Below are 18384 nucleotides of genomic sequence, written 5' to 3' on the forward strand. Positions count from 1 at the left end.
AGATTGGGTGATTTGCCCAGGATTCTAGTCAGTTAAATACCAGCTGTGACACCTGAACTCATATCTCCTGCCTCCAAATCAGCCCAGTTTCACCCAGCCTCAGCCACTTAGCCTCAATCCAGCCTTGTTATTTAAACATTTAGCTTCCTGGTCTTAGCCTGCTTACTGCCCCTGAAACATATTTTGTGTTTTCCTGCATTTCTCAAGCCTACCTGGAATGCCTTCTTCCTTCCTGGAACACCTAGTCCTATCTGCTTCACCTAACCAAATCCTACTAATTATTCAAGACCCTAGCCAAATTCATCCTCCTTCATGAAATATAACCTCTCCAGTTTCTCTTCTGAATCATATACAATTTATTATTAATTATGAATAATTTATAGAGACAAAATTAACAACTGTTATTGTTGAATTGTTTTTCAGTCATGTCTGACTCTTTGCAATCCAACTTGGGCTTTCTTGGTAAAGATATGGGGGTGTTTTGCCATTTCCTTCTCCAGGTCATTTTATAGATATGAAAACTGTGGCAAACAGGGAAACTGTGGCTTGCTTATTACAGCTAATAAGTATCTGAGAGCAGATGTGAACTCAGGGGGAAGAATCTCCCTGGCTCCAGGCCCTGACTCTAGCCACTGTGCTACCTAGCTGCCCAAATAATATCAATATGATAATATATTACTTCTATGTCCTACTTTACAATTTTCAAATTGTTTTCACAAATGACCATAAACTCAGAGCTAGAAGGGACTTTTGAGTCATTGAGCCCAGACCTCTCATGTAACTGATGAAACTAAGGCAATCAGAGGTTAAGTTGCTTGCCTAAGGTTACACAGTTAGTAAGTGTCTAAGACTGGATTCGAATTCAGGTCTTCCTGATTCTGGGTCCAGAGCTCTATCCACTTTACCATACTGCCTCACACCTTTGATTTTCATCAAGGTAAGAACAAAATATCTAGAGTCATATAAAAAAGTACAAAATCACTAATAATTAGGAAAATGCAAATTAAGGCAATTCTGAGGCTTTGCCTCATATCTATCAGATTAGCAAAGATGAAAAAAAGAAGAAAATGATGAATGTTGGAGGTGCTGTGGGAAATGGGCACATGGATAACCTGTGAATGTAGCTATGAATGGGTCCAACCATCCTGGAAAGAAATTTGGAATTATACACCAAAAAAATTATTAAATTGTGCATCCCCTTTGCCCCAGCTATAGCAATGTTGGCCTATACCCCAAAGAGATCAAGGAAGAAGGTAAAGGTCCTATATGCACAAAAATATTTATAGTAGCTCTTCTTGTCATGAGAAAAACTGGAAATTGAAGGAATGTCTGAACAAATCATGGTAGATGAATGTGACAGAATACTACTGTACAATCATGAAAAGATGGGAAAGATTTCAAAGAGACATGTAAAGACTTGTATGAACTGATGCAGAATGAAGTGACCAGAAGACCAATTTATATGCAACAGCAATATTATAAAAATGGACAATTTGAAGATATGCAAACTGATGAGGAATGAAATGAGCAGAATAGTACAAATTTTACATTAGCAACAGAGTTGTAAAAACAAATAACTTTTGGAAGGCACAAGAACTCAGATCAATGCAATTGCCATATACGATTCCAGAGGACTGATGAAGCATGCTACTCAACTCCTGACAGACAGAGGTGATGGACGCAGTGCAGAATGAGACAAGTCTTCTGGACAAGGCCAGTGAAGAAATTTGTCTTGACTATGCATATTTGTTACCAGGACTTTTTTTCTTTTTTTTTTAATGGGGTAGGAGAGAAAGAAAATAGATTTCTGTTAATTTAAAAAAAATTAAATCAACCAGCCTACATTATTTTACCCACAAGAAATAGAATATGAGATATCATTTAGAATATGCTTGATGGGAAAAGATGGGACATCCATGTGGAAGAAAGAGCCAGGATGGTAGTTGCATCTCTTGCACTGGAGCAGGTAGGTGGCACAGTGAATAGAGTGCAGGCCTGGAGTCAGGAAGACCTGAGTTCAAATTTGGCCTCAGACATTTACTAGCTTTGTGACCCTAGATAAGTCACTTAACCCTATTTGTGTCAGTTTCTCACCTGTGATATGAGCTGGAGAAGGAAATGGCAAACCACTCCAGCATCTTTGCCAAGAAAACCCCAAAATAGGGTCAGAGAGTCAGACATGACTGAAAAACAGCAACATTGACCTGGTGTCCATTAATTGTGAAGATCTAGGGGAAGCCCTCAGATTTGTTGGGTAGATCCTCTTTGGATCATTTATAAGAGAGGATGGATAAGAAGGCATGGATAGGCTTCTTTGAGGGAAGGAATGCCCACATGAATGAGATCTCCGTTCTACTGAAGGATTTTGGACTTAAAACTACAAGCTTTCTTCTGGTTTCATGATAGTTCCTATAGACAATGTTGTTCCCTGAAATAAATTCTGATTTTTTTTAATGGAAAGAAAATGCTTTCCCTTTCAGAAATTGCTAAAAGAACTGCATCAAAGACATCACTTGCCAACATACTAAACTTGCAAAACAACAACAAAGAAACCTACCCAACAACCCATGGATTGCTAGTAAACAGCCTTTTGTTGGTCAGTCATTTCAGTTGTGTCTGACTCTTTGTGAACCTGTTTGTGGTTTTCTTGACAGAGATACTTGAGTGAATTGCCATTTCCTTCTGCAGTTCATTTTACATATGAAGAAACTGAGGCAAACGGGCTAAGTGACTTATGGAGGGTTACACAGCTAGTAAGTATCTGAGGCTGGATTTGAACTCAGGTCTTCTTGATTCCAGGCCTGGCACTCTATCTACTGCACCACCTAGCTGCCTAAGTCTTTTTAAAATGTATTTTACATACCACTAAGGGGCCATCTCCAGTCTTTCTGATGAATATTTGGCAACTGTACCCAGATGGCTCTGGAGGAGAAAGTGAGGCTGGTGACCTTGCATGGCCCTTCCTCACTCAAATCCAAGTCAATTGCAAGTCATGTCATCATCTCCCTGATGTCATGGTCTTCTTTGAGAATGAAGAACAAACACAAAATACCACTGAGGAGTTTACCTTTCTTGTTGAAACAGTCTCATGAAAGTTCAAAGCATCATACATTGATATTTAGAGAGGACTTCATGGTTACCCAGCTCAATTCACATTTTTTTTAGAGAAAACTTAGAACAAGAGTGATAAAGAAACTTGCTCATGGACTTCAGGAAAACCTGGAAAGACTTACATGAACTGATGCTGAGTGAAGTGAACAGAACCAGGCGAACACTGGACACAGTAACAGCAACATTGTGCAATGACCAACTTTGATAGACTTAACTCTTCTCAGCAATACAAGGATCATACAATACAAGCAATGCAATTCCAAAAGAATCATGATGGAAAATGCTATCCACATCCAGAGAAAGAATTATGGAATCTGAATGCAGATGGAAGCATACTATTCTCTCTCTCTCTCTCATCTCTTCTTTCTTGTGTTTTTTCCCTTTGGTTCTAATTCTTCTTTACTACATGACAAATGGGGAAATATGTTTAATATGATTGTGTATGTATAGCCCATATCAGACTGCACGCCATCTTGGGGAGAGGGGAGAGGAGGGAGGGAGAGAAAATTTAGAACTCAAAATCTTATAGAAGTGAATGTTGAAAACTAACAACAAACAAACAAACAAATAAAATTACATAAAAAAAGAAACTTGCTCAAGGTCATTGAGGTAGCCAGTGGTGGAGCTCAGGATTTCCACATTGGTTCTCTGACCCGGTATTTTTGCTATTGTGGCAGACTGCCTCCTAGGCTGACCTAGGACCATTCTCCTCATTCTGCAGAAGTCATCTTATTTAGATGAACACTGGGCTGATGTCCTAGCTCTGTTTCTTTTGTGCCCTTAGGCAACCCCTGGGACTCAGTTTCTCCAAATATAAAATGAATAGAGTAGTATCTCTTCCCTAAAAAAATATGAGAATAATATTGGAAAGTAATTATGAAAATGGAATATCACACATTAAAGCACCAATACTTTATATTAAGATTGACTATAATTTTCAAAGTAATAATGTTGTAAGTAAAAATAATAAGACTTATAAGTGCAAAATTTAGTCTCACACTCCATATGAAAGGTGATTACAATTTTTAAAATGAGATTGTAAATGAAATGCTAATAAGACTCAGCAGCACAAAAATCAGTCTCATGCTGTATGTGAATTGTGACAATTATTTAACAACACTCTTTTTAATCAAGCCTAGAGGCATTTCAGTGGCTTAGTAGATAGAGTACTGGATTTGGAGGCAGGATGTGAAATGCAGGTCTTCCTGACTGATACTTTCTAGCTGTGTGACCTTGAACAAGTTACTTAACTTACTTAATTTTGATTATTTAACTTAATTTAGCTTACTGAACAAGTTACTTAAGTCTGTCTCAGTTTTCTCATTTGTAAAATTGGGATGATAATAGTGCCTACCTCTCAGGGTTGTTATAAAGATAAAGTGATAAAGCATTTGCAAACCTTAAAGCACTATATAAATGCTCTATTATTATCATCATTTGAGATCACTTTCAGGGTTAGTAGATTTCCAGGTAGATCAAGGTATTCCCATTTTTGACATGGCAGTACTGTATCTTTGAGTTACTCGTTTTTTCTCTTAAGCATCAGTGCTATTCCTCTTATGCCAGGCTCTTTCCTCTAGTTTGAGGGCTATAAATTTGTGACTAATAACTATTTAATTGATGTATATGAGTTAGGGTTCTCCTCCCACATTTTTTTCTTAGCTACTAATTTCTCTAATCTAACTACAGGAGTTAGGTGAATTGAGTTCAAACTGACTGAAAGAAAAAGATGTCAAATTCAATAAAATATGTGCTACTTAGATACTGAATTCAGCCTCCTAAAGACTTATTAGGGTATTTTCCTCTCAGATTGACAGGACAGCTAGACACGTTACATAAAAGGACTTGAAGCTGTACTATACCTTGGTTGGAATTTAAATACCATCTAAGCATTTTATTGTTCTTGGCCAATAATTATGCATTGGTTAAAAGTGGTAAAAAAAAAAACTTTATGTAACCCGGGCAATGGGGAACCCTTGAGTTGCTGTGTTAATTTCAGCAAGGTACAAAGGGGCAACCAAGATGGTGAAATGATAGAGTACAAGACCTGAAGTCAGGAAGACCTGGGTCCAAATCTCTCCCAAGACACTTATTAACTGTGTGACCTTGGACGATTCATTTAACTCCTTTTAGCTGTAGTTTCATCATCTGCAAAATGGGGATAATATAGCATAGTTGTTTGAAGATAATACAAGATATCTGAAAAATGCTTTGCAAAATTGAAAGTGCTTTATAAACACTACCTATTATTCCTAGCTCTTTTTATTACTTAGGTTGGTTATGTCCACAAAGTTTGGATATGAATTCTCTTTCCCTTAACATTGCTGTTAAAGTGTCTCTCATAGAAGTATGATTTAGAATTGGAAGGAACCTCAGAGAGCATATAGTCCAACCTTCTTGCTTCATAAATGAGTAATTTGAGAACAAGAAATGTCCCATTCACACAGGTAGCAGTGAGGATTTCATATATACTATAGATGCAGGTTGACTTTTCTTTTCTGTAGGCTTTCTTTTTCCAGGTTGCCTTGCTCACTCAAACCGTATTCTCATTCTAGCACTTTGGGTTCCCAAGGCAGCAGACGCAGTGGGACGATTAACTCTCAATGTTCTAGCTGTCAGCCTGGTGGGGTGGCTATTCTCCTATTATTGTATACTGTAGTTCTTGAGCTCCCACCAATGTGTTTCCATTTAACAAGTCAACTAAGATGAATCCAATTAACTCTTATTCAGAAACATTTATTGAGCATAAAACAATACAATAATAGTCTAATATTCTAGACATAAATTGGGTGAACAAAATTTTTCCATCAATGCACAGTGTCCTTGGGGAAGACTGCACCTGAACTTACTGGTCTATACAAGAGAGGCACATATGTAAGGACCTCATGTGCCCAGAAAAACTAACAACTTTGGACTATAAGCCACAATGCCTTTGTTTTTCTCCCAGAAAGGCTATACAGCAATTTGCTCATATACAAGGCAGCTCCTCTCTGTCTGCTTCACTTGAACCAGCTCTCTTCTGGGCCTCTCCATTCTCCTCCTAGGCAGGAGTACTACCCTTCTGGGTGCACTACTTACATGGCTCCTCTTCTGGGTTGCTGATGTATTCTTTCAGCAAAAAGATAAAAACATAAGCTTGGAACCAGTAGATCCAGGTGGGCTCCCTTGGCTAGGCTTTGATGAATTTCTACCTATTAAGCAGTAGGTGGCAGTGGAGGGAAAGCTTAAAAACCCTCTGAAGTCAGCACTTCTAAATAGCAGGCGTCAGCACAAGTTCCACTGTCCCCTTGAGCTCTGCTCTGTGAGCTACCCTACTGGTCCAAAGTGGTGTATCATCAGTGAGATGTCTTCCTTTTTCCTCATGGTGATAAATCAAAACATGTATTTCTGCCAGTTAAGTAACAGCTAGACATTATACATTTGTCCCGTTAGCACCAAACAGTTCTTAGGGATAAGAGTTTCCCAATTATTAACTTTGAAGTCCTCATGTCAGTCATTTGCAAATTAGATTCTAGGCAATAGAAATATTTAACAATATTCCCCCTCAATAAGTTCCTCTTCTGTGCCTTTTGAGCATGCCTCTCACAACTGTTCTTGGTTTTTTCTTCTTTCAATTAACAAAATTTTCCCTGCTTGAAAGGGCCACCCCTTATACATGAAATCCAAGAATCTGAGAGTCTATCTAGTTAAATTTATATCTAAACTGGGATGAAGACTCACTTCTACAATATTTTTACAAGTGGTCATCTTGCCTCTGCTTGAGAACCTCCCGGGTGGTATCTTGAGGGACTATGTTCTACTTTTGGAAAACTCTAATTATTTAGAAGTTTTTTCTTTACATCAAGTTTAAATCAAGCCTCGCAGCTATTACTTCTATTTCTATTCTATGGGATAAGCAGAACAACGCTAATCTCTCCTCCATGGGGCCATCTCTCAAATACTTGAAGACCTATTTAATACCCCCTCATCTCCCACAAGTTTTCTATTTCTCCAGGCTAAATGTCTTGAGTTCATTCCCTTGTCTTATATGAAAGGGTCTCCTCAAACTATAAATAATATTATAGATGTGGTCTGACCAGGGCAGTGCACAGCTGTGTCATCATTTGCTGTCTTCTATACATTGAGCCTCTCTTAATACTGCCTAACCCTAAATTTGCTTTTTTTTTAGCCTCCTGCAATGATTTGTCATGTCTCATTAAGCTTGTACTGCATGAAAACTTCCTGACTTTTTCCCCCACATAGACTGTATAACCAGGCCTTCTCCTTCCTAAACTTGTGAAATTTTTTGTTTGTTTGTTTTTTTATGCCAGGTATAAGACTTTACACATGTCGTTGTTCATTCTTGTCAGACTTTTGCCCATGGGGTAATATTGACAAAGATACTGGAGTGGTTTGCCATTTCCTTCTCCAATGTGTCTCTATTTTACAGATGAGGAACTGAGGCAAATGGGGTTCAGTGATTTGCCCAGCATCACACAGCTAGTAAGTATCTAAGGCAGAATTTGAACTCAGATCTTCCTGTCTCCACACCCAGTTTTCTATCCATTGCACCACTTAGCTGCCCCATAGACTTTACATTTACATGTATTACATTTCATCTTATTATATCTGACCTGTTGTTCTTCCTGTTGAGATCTTTTTGGATCCCATCTCTGTCATTCAACATATTAAAGATTTCCTCCAAACTTTGTGTCTTCTTTGAATCTGACAAGCATGCCATCCATTCCTTGAACAACATCATCAGTAAAAATATTAAACAGCACAAGGACAGATCCCTAGGCCATTCCCTTAGTATACTAGGAACGATAGTCTACATTCTACTACCAAGAAAGTTGTTAGTTTTTCCTTAAAACCATTCTGGAAACTTGGAAGGCTCTGGCTGTAGTCATCACTTCTGGTTGCCTGAGTAAAAAGCAGCTGCATTGAACTACTAGAGCTCTCTCATGATTGAGTGGTCAGACATGATGCCCACCTACCCATAATTCCCTTCTGCACTGAGCAGGCACAATTCCATCGTCAGTTTGATATGACAATGTTTTATGTATTTGAAGCTTAATTCAATTTTGTGTGTTACCCTGCTGTGCATAGTAAACCATTATAAGAAATAAAGGTATATATTTTTTCTCATTTTCTTTGGATCCTAAATTAATTTAAAATGAAAAAAAGAAAGCCACAGCAGTTTTGAAAAAATTGAAGTGATTTTTAACTCATCATTAGTTTATCAACAAGCATTTGCTTGAGAAAATGAATAGTTGCTTGTTGAATTAATTCTTTCATTCTACTCTCCAACTACTGACTTCCATCCCCTCCACTATGCAAAAGCTGTTTTCTTCAAACTCTCCAGTGACACTGTCTCCCTGTTTTCTTTGAAAAGTTTTAATTATCCCTTTGGTTTTTCTCTGTCTTTACAGATATACCCACCCCAATCCAATGAGCCTTCCCTTGTAACAAAAAACAACAAGAAAAAACAAACAAACAAAGAAAAAAACAACAACGCAAAACCAAAGACTCAGTGGCTGTGTCTCAGAGAGAGCTTGGACTATGGTACATCCGTGGCCCCCCACCTTGCTAAACAGAGGAAGGTAGATGCATTTCTTTACCTTTTCTCCAATGCTGGCCCTCTTAACTACCATGTTCAGGAGGCTTTTTAGTGCTCACCCTCTTTGACTTATCTGTAGTGTTTGACACTGTTGACTCCTCCTTCTTATACTGACTTTTGGCCTTTGTGACATCATCTTCCAAAGAAATCTTTATCCTCAGCTCTCTTGTCTTCTTTCTGTCCCTCTCCCCTTAGCATCCATTCCCCATCCATTCCTATAGCTTCAGTTGTTACCTTCTGTATGGGTGGCTCCTGAATATATATAAATGTATGTATATACATATATATACACACACACACACACCTATATGTATATATGTATGTATATGTATAGATATACACACAATATATGTATATATACAAACTATATATGTGTGTGTGTATATATGTGTATATATATATACATATACAAATACATATATATGTACACACACACACACACACACATAGGTATATGTATGTGTGTATATATCTTTGGCCCTGACTTCTCCTCTGAACTATAGTCTCACATTTCTAACTGCCCGTGGGACATGTCTAGTTGATATATCACACTTAACACATTCCAAACTGGATTCATCATCTCCTCAAAACTTTCCTCCTAATATCTCCATTCCTGTTGATGGTACCACTATCATTGTCATCCAGGATTATTGAAACCTCAGCATCATCTTGACTCCCTAAACCTACACTCAAACAATTACTTAGGCTTGTTATATTTGAGAGGTATCACAGAGGTAAAACTATTCTTCCTTTCCATTCATGTTACCACCTCCCCTATTCAGTCTCTCATTATCTTTTGTTTGGTCTAGTGGAATAATAGTCTTCTAACATGTTTTTCTGCTTCTATTCTTATCTTCCTTCCCACTCAGCCCATCCTTCATGCAACTGTTACTATAATCTTCCTAGTGCACACATCTAACCATGTCATTTTTTTCTGTTAAAACAACATACATTCAGTCACTTTCTGATCCCTAGAGGATATGTACAAACTCCTTATCTTGGCATTAACTCCTACCCAACTCAGGCTCCCAATTACTTTTTCCTGATTTATTTCCTTATCTATTCCTCATTATAACCTCTATGTTCCTGTCAGCTTGGGGTTTTTTTTTGAACTTCCACCCCAAGGCTTTTGTGTACACCACTCTTGTTCCTGATATCAGGAGCTTGGGACATGGTGGGGCTGACAGGGGAAAAGGAAGGGTCATTTATACCTCACCATGAAAGACTCCCTCCCTATTTTCTGGAATGTGGGGGTAACGTCAAGGGAAATCAAGAGTCAATAAATTCATATGGGTAGTAATCTAGGAGCTGTTAAATATTGACTGATCATTTGGAAGGCAGGCCTAGAAGCTATGCTATCAGTAGCATGGATGATGAATCAATGATGGGGGGAAGCACCATTCAAATGTGATTAGAAGGTGTGAGCAAAATGCACTCACTTTCCGAACATGCTAGAGTGACTAAATTGTAGGGATACTTGGAAACACATTTGGGACTTGGGGTGAGAGTAGTAAGAGTAGCTAGCTAAGTGTGATCAAGAACATAGTTGAGAGCTTCCTTAGCTGGGACTGATTGGAGGAGCACTATGAGCAAAGGAGAGAGCAGCTCTGGGCCGGATTGTCAACTCTCACCCCCCCCAACTGCCCCGCCCATTCCCACTTACTCTCCTTATGCATAGCCCTTGTGGGAGTAAAGAGAAAAACTAAGATCAGATATTGGCCAGGAGAGTTTCCTTCTGAAACAGAACCCAGAAGGGGAATACCTGGAGAGGGGGTCCTGGATGACCTGGGGCATTGGGCAATGCAACACCTGGAATTGGTTTCCTTTTCCCTTTTCACTGCTGGGATAAAATACCATCAATTCCATGGAGCCCTCCCTGATTTTTTCCCACCGCAACCTAAAGTAAAACTTCTTTTCTAAATTGTTTTCTCTGCTGAACCTCTCCACTGCATGTGTCGTATTCTAATGTGTATTATAGTAATTGCAGGAGCTCAAAAGAAATATGAGATGCAAAATGTTAGACACATCTCCACTCCAGATATTCATATAGACTGTTTGTGCCCAACCTGTGGTAGAGCCTTCCAATCTCATGTTGGTCTGATCAGCCATAGTCGGACACACTGTACCTTAACCCCAACACAGTGATGTCATTTTGGTCTTCTTCAAACATAAAGAACAACAAGCATTACATTTTTGTATCTCAACAAACATTATATATTTGCATCTCACTCAGAAAACATTTATCAAGTTCATATTATATACTAGGTATTGTTAGGTGCTGCTCAACAACGATAAAAGCAAAATAGTCCCTGCCTTCAAGGAGCTTACATTCAACAGGTAGAAACAAACATGTGCATAGGGAGAAATAAACCAAAAATTTCAAGGCAAATAAATACCTTACTGCCTCCCCAGTTAGATCAAGACTAAGGTCATCTTTCATTTTCCTTGAACTAACTTCAACATCTTACCCATGTTGCTGTAACACAGCCTCCATTTCAACCCAACAGTGAAGTTAAAAGGATTTATTTATCAAATTAGGGAACCTGAGGGGTTGGTAGCCAAGCTGAAATGTGGAGGAGCTGTCACATCGGAATCATTTCATTTATCTGTTAGTGTACAGTTAGTCCTTGAAGGGCCTGGAAATACGAACCCCTGTTGTGAATTCGGGGCTCTCAGAATCAGCAGTAGCTGTCTTGGATTATTTTTTATAAACTGCAGAGCTATAGTCCTATATATAGGAAAGAATATGGGCTCCATGGACATTCATTTCCCTTCGTATCCCATTACCTTTAATGTAGTATATTTTTCTTAGTTGGGGGATTGGGGTGGGGTTATTACATTTTTTTTAATTTTCAAGAGAATTCTCTCATTGTATACCGCATTGCATGTGTCCTGGAAATGATTTTTATCAGCTAAAGAGAAACAGACAAAAATTTGAAGGCTAATTATTGCCTTGAATAAACACAAACAGGAGGATGTATCTAACAGACAGAATTAGCTCAACAATTAGCTATAAATGGTAGCCCTGAATATAAAACACATTTTAGATGTGTGGGGATGGAGTTGCCTATAGAAAGGTGTGCATAAGATTGTTTACATGAGTTGTGCTTCTTGGGGGTGCATTTTGGTGGTGGATGAATGGTCCTTGTTCTAATGCTGCCTGTGCTAGCAAATGACTTTGTACCAATGCATGAAGAATTATTGCATGAATATATTTCAAAAAGATTTTAGAAATCATAGATATACTTTTAGACAGTTAGAATATCTGATTTATCTTACATAGCAGTTTCGATTTGAGAATTGAGAAGTCCTGACATAGAACAAAGATTCCTTTAAAAGGAAGATGATCCTGAAACATTAAGGTGATTATGTGACATAATATTTTTAAGGGGAGCTCAAGAACTTGGGGAGATGATGGAAATAGCTCCTATCTTGATAGTCAGTGTATTTTGGAGGTCTGTTTATCTGTATGTTGAAGGGGTTGAACTAGATGGTCTAAAAGGTCCCCTTCTGCTCCGGATCTATTGTCCAATGATTTAAGGGCTAGCATTTAATGGCTAATATAGGTTTACAAACTAAATGGTCCATTCACCTAGGTCCTCACCCTCAGACTGCTTTCTGCTACCTAACATATCTCCATCCTTCTAATCCTTCCTTTTAGATGTGTTCTAGTACCTTAGTGTAATCTGTCTCCTTGCTGGAGTATCAATTGTCATCCATCTAAGCACCCTCTAATCCTAGATGTTCCCCAAGGTACTAGGACCTCTTTTCAGGAACTCCATTTCCTATCTCTACACCCTTAGACTGGCTGTTCCCTGTATCTAAAAAGTATGCCTTACTTACTGCCTTACTCTTTCAGATTACTTTGTTTTCTTCAATACTCTGCTCATGCATCAGCCCCTACCTGGTGCCCCCTTTCTCAGCAGTTTCTGGGGCCACATTCCCCTCACAACATCTATTTTATATTTATTTTTCTATATACTTATTTATGTACATGTTTTCTCCTCCAATAGACTGTAAGCTCCTTGAAGGCAAAGGCAGTAACATTTTGAAATCTGTTTTCTCATAGCCTAACACAATCTCTGGCACATTATAGGTGCTTAATAAATACATGCTGACTAGTTAATTGATCTCTGTGACCTTGTTATCTCCCATAGTTTTAGTTATAAATGCAGTTATCAATGCTGAATCTGTGTACAGTAGACTGAGGTTCAAATAAGTTCAAATGATGTGAAATTTGATTTAGTGTAAATTATCAAATGATACTAGGTCACATTTAAGGTGAACCAAAATTCAATTAATGCAACCCATATAAGCTACAGGAGGGTTTTAATATGACAATCTGCTCTTACCTATCATTGCATATGGATGTGATATCACTGTATACCATATTTGTAGCAAACACAACCAACAATCATTAATTTTTTTAAAAAAGAGTTCTCAATAAAATGGGTAGTAGGAAGAATATTTCAGATGGAAACACTGCCAGGGCTGAAAAGAAAAGGTTGGTTATTACTTTGATGCAAAAATTTAACATGATCTAGTGGCATGAATGTGGTAATAGTAGTTCCAAATCATGATGGGATGCCTGAGTATATGGTATGGGATATTATAAAACACAAGATAAAGGGAAAGAAAAAGGCAAAGTTTAGACCAACCTTTCGTGGTGTGCAAACAGCTGCAAGGAACAGAGTGTTAAAAGGAGAAGAGTAGAGCATTTTTATCTGTATGGATTGAATATTGCAAGCAAAAAGACATACTTCTTAGCAGAGGAGCCATTCAAAAAAAATGCTCCAAGTTTATTTAAGGCAGTGAAAGAAAATGGAAATGAAGTAGACAGCGAAGAAATTTTTACTTCAAGTGTTTGTTGGTTAAATTGCTTTACAAATTGAGTTTAATTGCACAGGGTTAAAATGGCCAGAAAAGCAGCCAGTGCAGATGAAGGTACAGCAGCTAAATAGCCTCATGTTTTGAAGAAAATGATCAAAGAAGATGGATACACTGATTCACAAATGTTTAATATAGATGAAACAGCCTTATTCTGGAAAAGGATGCCTTCCAGAACTTAAATTTCTAAGAAAGAAAAAAAATACTCAACTTGGATTTAAAATGTCTAAGGATCACCTTTTATTGGAAGGTAATGCAGAAGAATCTTTTAAATTAAAACCAGTGCTTGTTTATAGGTCTGAAATCCCCAAGCTCCCGGAGGCTACAACCATTGATCATTTCCAGTTTTTCAGTGATCAGATAAGAACACATGGGTGACTAAAGGTGATTTTGAAGACTGACTTTCAAGTTATTTTAGCCCGGCTGTTGAAATATTGCAAGGACAATATTCCATTTAAAGCATTACTGATTTTAGTTAATGCTCCAGGTCATCTCACTACTCTTGGTTTATTATATGAGAATGCCATTTTGCTTAGAGGTGGATAAAGTTTCAATATGCCTACAAGTGGGTATGTATGAAGATTTAAAGAAAGAGAAAACAACTCAGTCTACACCTCTAATATACTTTAAACAACAATGATGTTTTTGTCATATTGTCAATTTTGGCTTATCTTTATTTACGATCTCTAGTAATTTTTAAAATTTTGCTTTCTCTGACTCCTCTTTTACTTTGTGATAAATTAGAATCATAAATACATTTTCTTATCCTTTGCTGTTATGTTATTTAATACTCAGATAAAAACTTATTTTAAAATATTGCATTGCACATTAACTTTGAGTGGGAAATAGTCAGACATTGAAGATATCTGCATTCCAGGTCATCTCTAGTCATTCCGATTTTTATCTTGCCACTGGACTTCAATGACTCTGGATGACAGAGTGAGACTTATGACTTTGTACAACTCTGCCTCACTTAAATTCAATTTATAGTTAGATGACCTGGAGCATTAACTAAAATCAGTAATGCTTTAAATGGAATATTGTCCTTGCAATATTTCAGCAGCTGGGCTAAAATAACTTGAAAGTCAGTCTTCAAAATCACCTTTAGTCACCCATGTGTTCTTATCTGATCACTGAAAAACTGGAAATGATCAATGGTTGTAGCCTCCGGGAGCTTGGGGATTTCAGACCTATAAACAAGCACTGGTTTTAATTTAAAAGATTCTTCTGCATTACCTTCCAATAAAAGGTGATCCTTAGACATTTTAAATCCAAGTTGAGTATTTTTTTTCTTTCTTAGAAATTTAAGTTCTGGAAGTCAAGATGTCACCCTGTGATGGTCATTGGTTCTCTTTGAAAACCAAGGATGAGCAACACAACAATAAAAACTGTTTTTTACACATAATTATAACTTCAAATAGTGAGAATTCAAACAATGTGACAGTTTCCTAGATTGATTATTCATACTAATTGGGACATGACTAGACATACAACCCTAACCTCTCTCTTGAGATGAAAACCTGTATGACCAACTCCTTGCTGGACAGCTCCTTCTGAAAGTCACATTGGCATCTCAAATAACATGTCCAAAACAGAACTGATTATTTTCCCTCCAAAAACTGCTTCCCTTCAAATATTCCTCTTGTGGTTGAGGGCTCCACCATCCTCCAAGTCACCCATGCTCACAATCTTAGTGTTATCCTCAAACTCTCACTTGCCCTTCACATATCTAATAAGTTGCCAAGTCTCACCAATTCTTCCATCACATCATTTCTCATATCAGTCTTCTTTTCTCCACTTACATGACTCATAATCTAGACCAGGCCTTAATCCACTCTCACCAGTTCTTCTATAATAGCCTCTTAACTTGACTCCTTTTCTAGGCTCTATCTTCCCCAACCCAACTTCCACATAGCTTCCAAAATCATCTTCCAAATGCACAGGTCACTTTTTTACTGAAAAATTTGTAGTGGTTTCCTATTGTCTTTAAGACAAAATGCAAGCTCCAAAGTGTAGAATTCAAAACATTTGCAACCTGGATCCAACCTCCTTTTCCATTCTTGTTTCTTCCTCCCAAATATTTTCCATTCCAGTCACATTGACCAAATTATCTTCTGACCTAGTCATTCCATCTCCAATCTGTCCCTTTCCACAAGCCATGTTACGCTCTGTACTTCTGCTTTTAAGTGTCCTTGTCTTCAAGGCTCAACTCAGGTGCCATTCTCTAGGAGAAGCCTTCCTTTCAATCTTTTGCTATTAGTGTTCTCTCTTTCATTAAATTATCTTAGTGCTATTTTTATTCTAGTTCCTTGCACATAACAAGTACTCACTATGTTTGAAATGAATTCCTTCTGGCAGTTGCCTTTGAAGGAACTCCTTTGAAGGAGTTCATAGGATTATAGATTTAGAGCAGGAAGGGACCTTCCCATCTAGCCTAACTCCCTCTCATTTTACAGTTGAGAAAACTGAGGCCCAAAGAGGACAATTGACTTTCAGAGGGTCACAGAGGTAGTTAGGGACTGAAGGCAGGATTAGAACCTGAGTCCTCTGATCTAAATCCAGGGCTCTTTCCCACTCTACCAGGATGTTGCTGAATTTTTGTATGATCTAAAATTAGTATGTTCAGTTGTTCAGTCATGTACAACTCTTCATGACCCCATGGACCATAGCATGCTAGCCCCTTCTGTCCTCCTCTCTCTCTTTGTACAAGTTCATCTGTGTTGTTTCCATGACACTATCTATCCATCTCATCCTCTGCCATTCCCTTTTTCTTTTGCCTTCAATCTTTCCCAACATCAGGTCTTTTCTAGTGAGTCTTGTCTTCTGATTATGTGGTGAAAGTATCTAAGTTTCATTTTCAGTATTTGACCTTCCACTGAATAGCCCTAATTAATTTCTTTTAGTGTTGACTGACTCACAGTCAGAAATTATTACTGGAAAAACCATAGCTTTGACTATATGGACCTTTGTCAGCATGGTGGATTTCTCGGCCTTTTAGTATGCTATCCAGATTTGCCATAGCTTTCTTTCTAAGGAGCAAGCATCTTTTAATTTCATGACTGAAGTTGCTATTTGCAGTGATCTTTGAGCTCAAGAATATGAAATTGGGCACCACTTAACATTTCTTCTCCCTCTGTTTGCCAGGAAGTGATGCAACCAGTTTCCAAGATCTTAGTTCTTTTAATGTTGTTTCAAGCCAGTTTTCATACTCTCCACTTCCACCCTCATCAACAGATTTCTTAATTTGTCTTTACTTTTCATATGAACATAGGTTTAAATTCTGATGTTTTCCTGGAAACATTTTTTATTCAAGCAAATGTGATCTTTTGTGTGACCCCTGAATCTTTCTGTGAACTTCAGTAAACAGCTCAATATCAAGAGTAAGAGTAAAGGTGAAATTAGGACATAGAGGAGCAAATCCTTCCCAGAAGGATCTTATATCTATCGCATCTCTTGGCTAATATTACACAAAAGACAATAGGTTGGTGATGAAGGACAGGACACCCATGGGATTGGCTTCTACTCACATATTATGAAGAACATGATTTAGAGTGGCTGCTTATGACATTGTCATGACATTTCAAAAAACCATCAAAAGGTTTTTGAGGTAATGCTCACAAAGATGGGCTTAAATGGAGAATTATGTGTGATAATAACAAGTGACATTTACATAGCAAGGTTTGTAAAGCATTTTACATACAGTAGGTGATTCTATCCTCACAGCAAACCCAGTATGATAAGTGCTACAGGCATTATTATTGTCATTTCATGGATAAGAAGCTTAATTTATGCCATTGAATGGTTTTGAGGAAAGGAAGGCAAAAAGAGGTTAAATGATTTCTTGAAGGTCACATCCTTAGTTATTGTCAGGTTTGGGAGCTGTATATTGGAGTTTTTGTTTCTGGGGCAAGAAGGACTACAGACCATTTCATGAGCAAATGGCAGGGAAGTGTGCTCGTAGTAGGAAAGATGGTATTCAGGGTACCATGCTGAGATGGGGAGACAGACACCAAGAGGTCGACACAATACTGCTGGGCAGAGGTGGGGGAGGTGCTCAAGGGAGGAACTCATCTGGTAGATTCATATTTTAACTAATAAACTAATTTTAATTAATTCTTTTAAAATTATTTTTCTATTAACAAGCATTTATTTATTTTGGCTTCTTCCTACCTCTCCCCCAATTGAGAAAGGGAAAAAAAGAACAATAAAACTCATAATAAGGATGCATAGTCAAGCATAATTCCCACATTGACCATATCCCAAAATTATATGCCTCATTATTTTTTTCTGCATCCTCAGTCTATCACTTCTCTATCAGGATGTGAATATTCTAAATTTCTAATTGCTTTTGTTTTAACTTTGTTGAAAGATGACAAATACTGTTAGCACTCTCTAAATTTCACCCCCTGGTGAAAAGACCCAGTCACTCCACAAAAATTACAATGATGGATGGGATTCAAACCCAGTTCTCTCCTGACTCTGGCTTCAGAACTCTCTCCCAACTATGCTAGTATAGTATGGTGCCTTCCTGCTGGAAGTACCTCCTTTCAGTGGGTAAATTGTACCTAAATTTATTTGTAAATAACTTATAAAAGTGATAATTGTACCAACATTTACTAAATTTAGATTGTTAATGATGTGAAGTGCTATGATTTAAGTTGTATGAGTAATGTGGCAAGCTTTGAGCAAAGGACAGTGATGCCCAAAGTGGGACAAATGACTTTTTTCTTGCACGCAATGTCTCTCTCTCTCTCTCTCTCTCTCTCTCTCTCTCTCTCTCTCTCTCT

At 37.8% G+C, this 18384-nt stretch overlaps 1 protein-coding gene across 1 annotated transcript in view; it reads right to left on the bottom strand.

Annotated features, from left to right (window-relative positions):
- LOC114050321 (zinc finger protein 502-like) overlaps positions 1–18384 on the bottom strand; it is a 152263-nt gene that overhangs the window by 62226 nt on the left and 71653 nt on the right. The gene's annotated exons all lie outside the window — the stretch shown is intronic.

Source organism: Vombatus ursinus, unplaced genomic scaffold, assembly GCF_900497805.2.
Source record: "Vombatus ursinus unplaced genomic scaffold, bare-nosed wombat genome assembly UNPS02014799.1, whole genome shotgun sequence".
In the NCBI taxonomy this organism is placed as follows: domain Eukaryota; kingdom Metazoa; phylum Chordata; class Mammalia; order Diprotodontia; family Vombatidae; genus Vombatus; species Vombatus ursinus.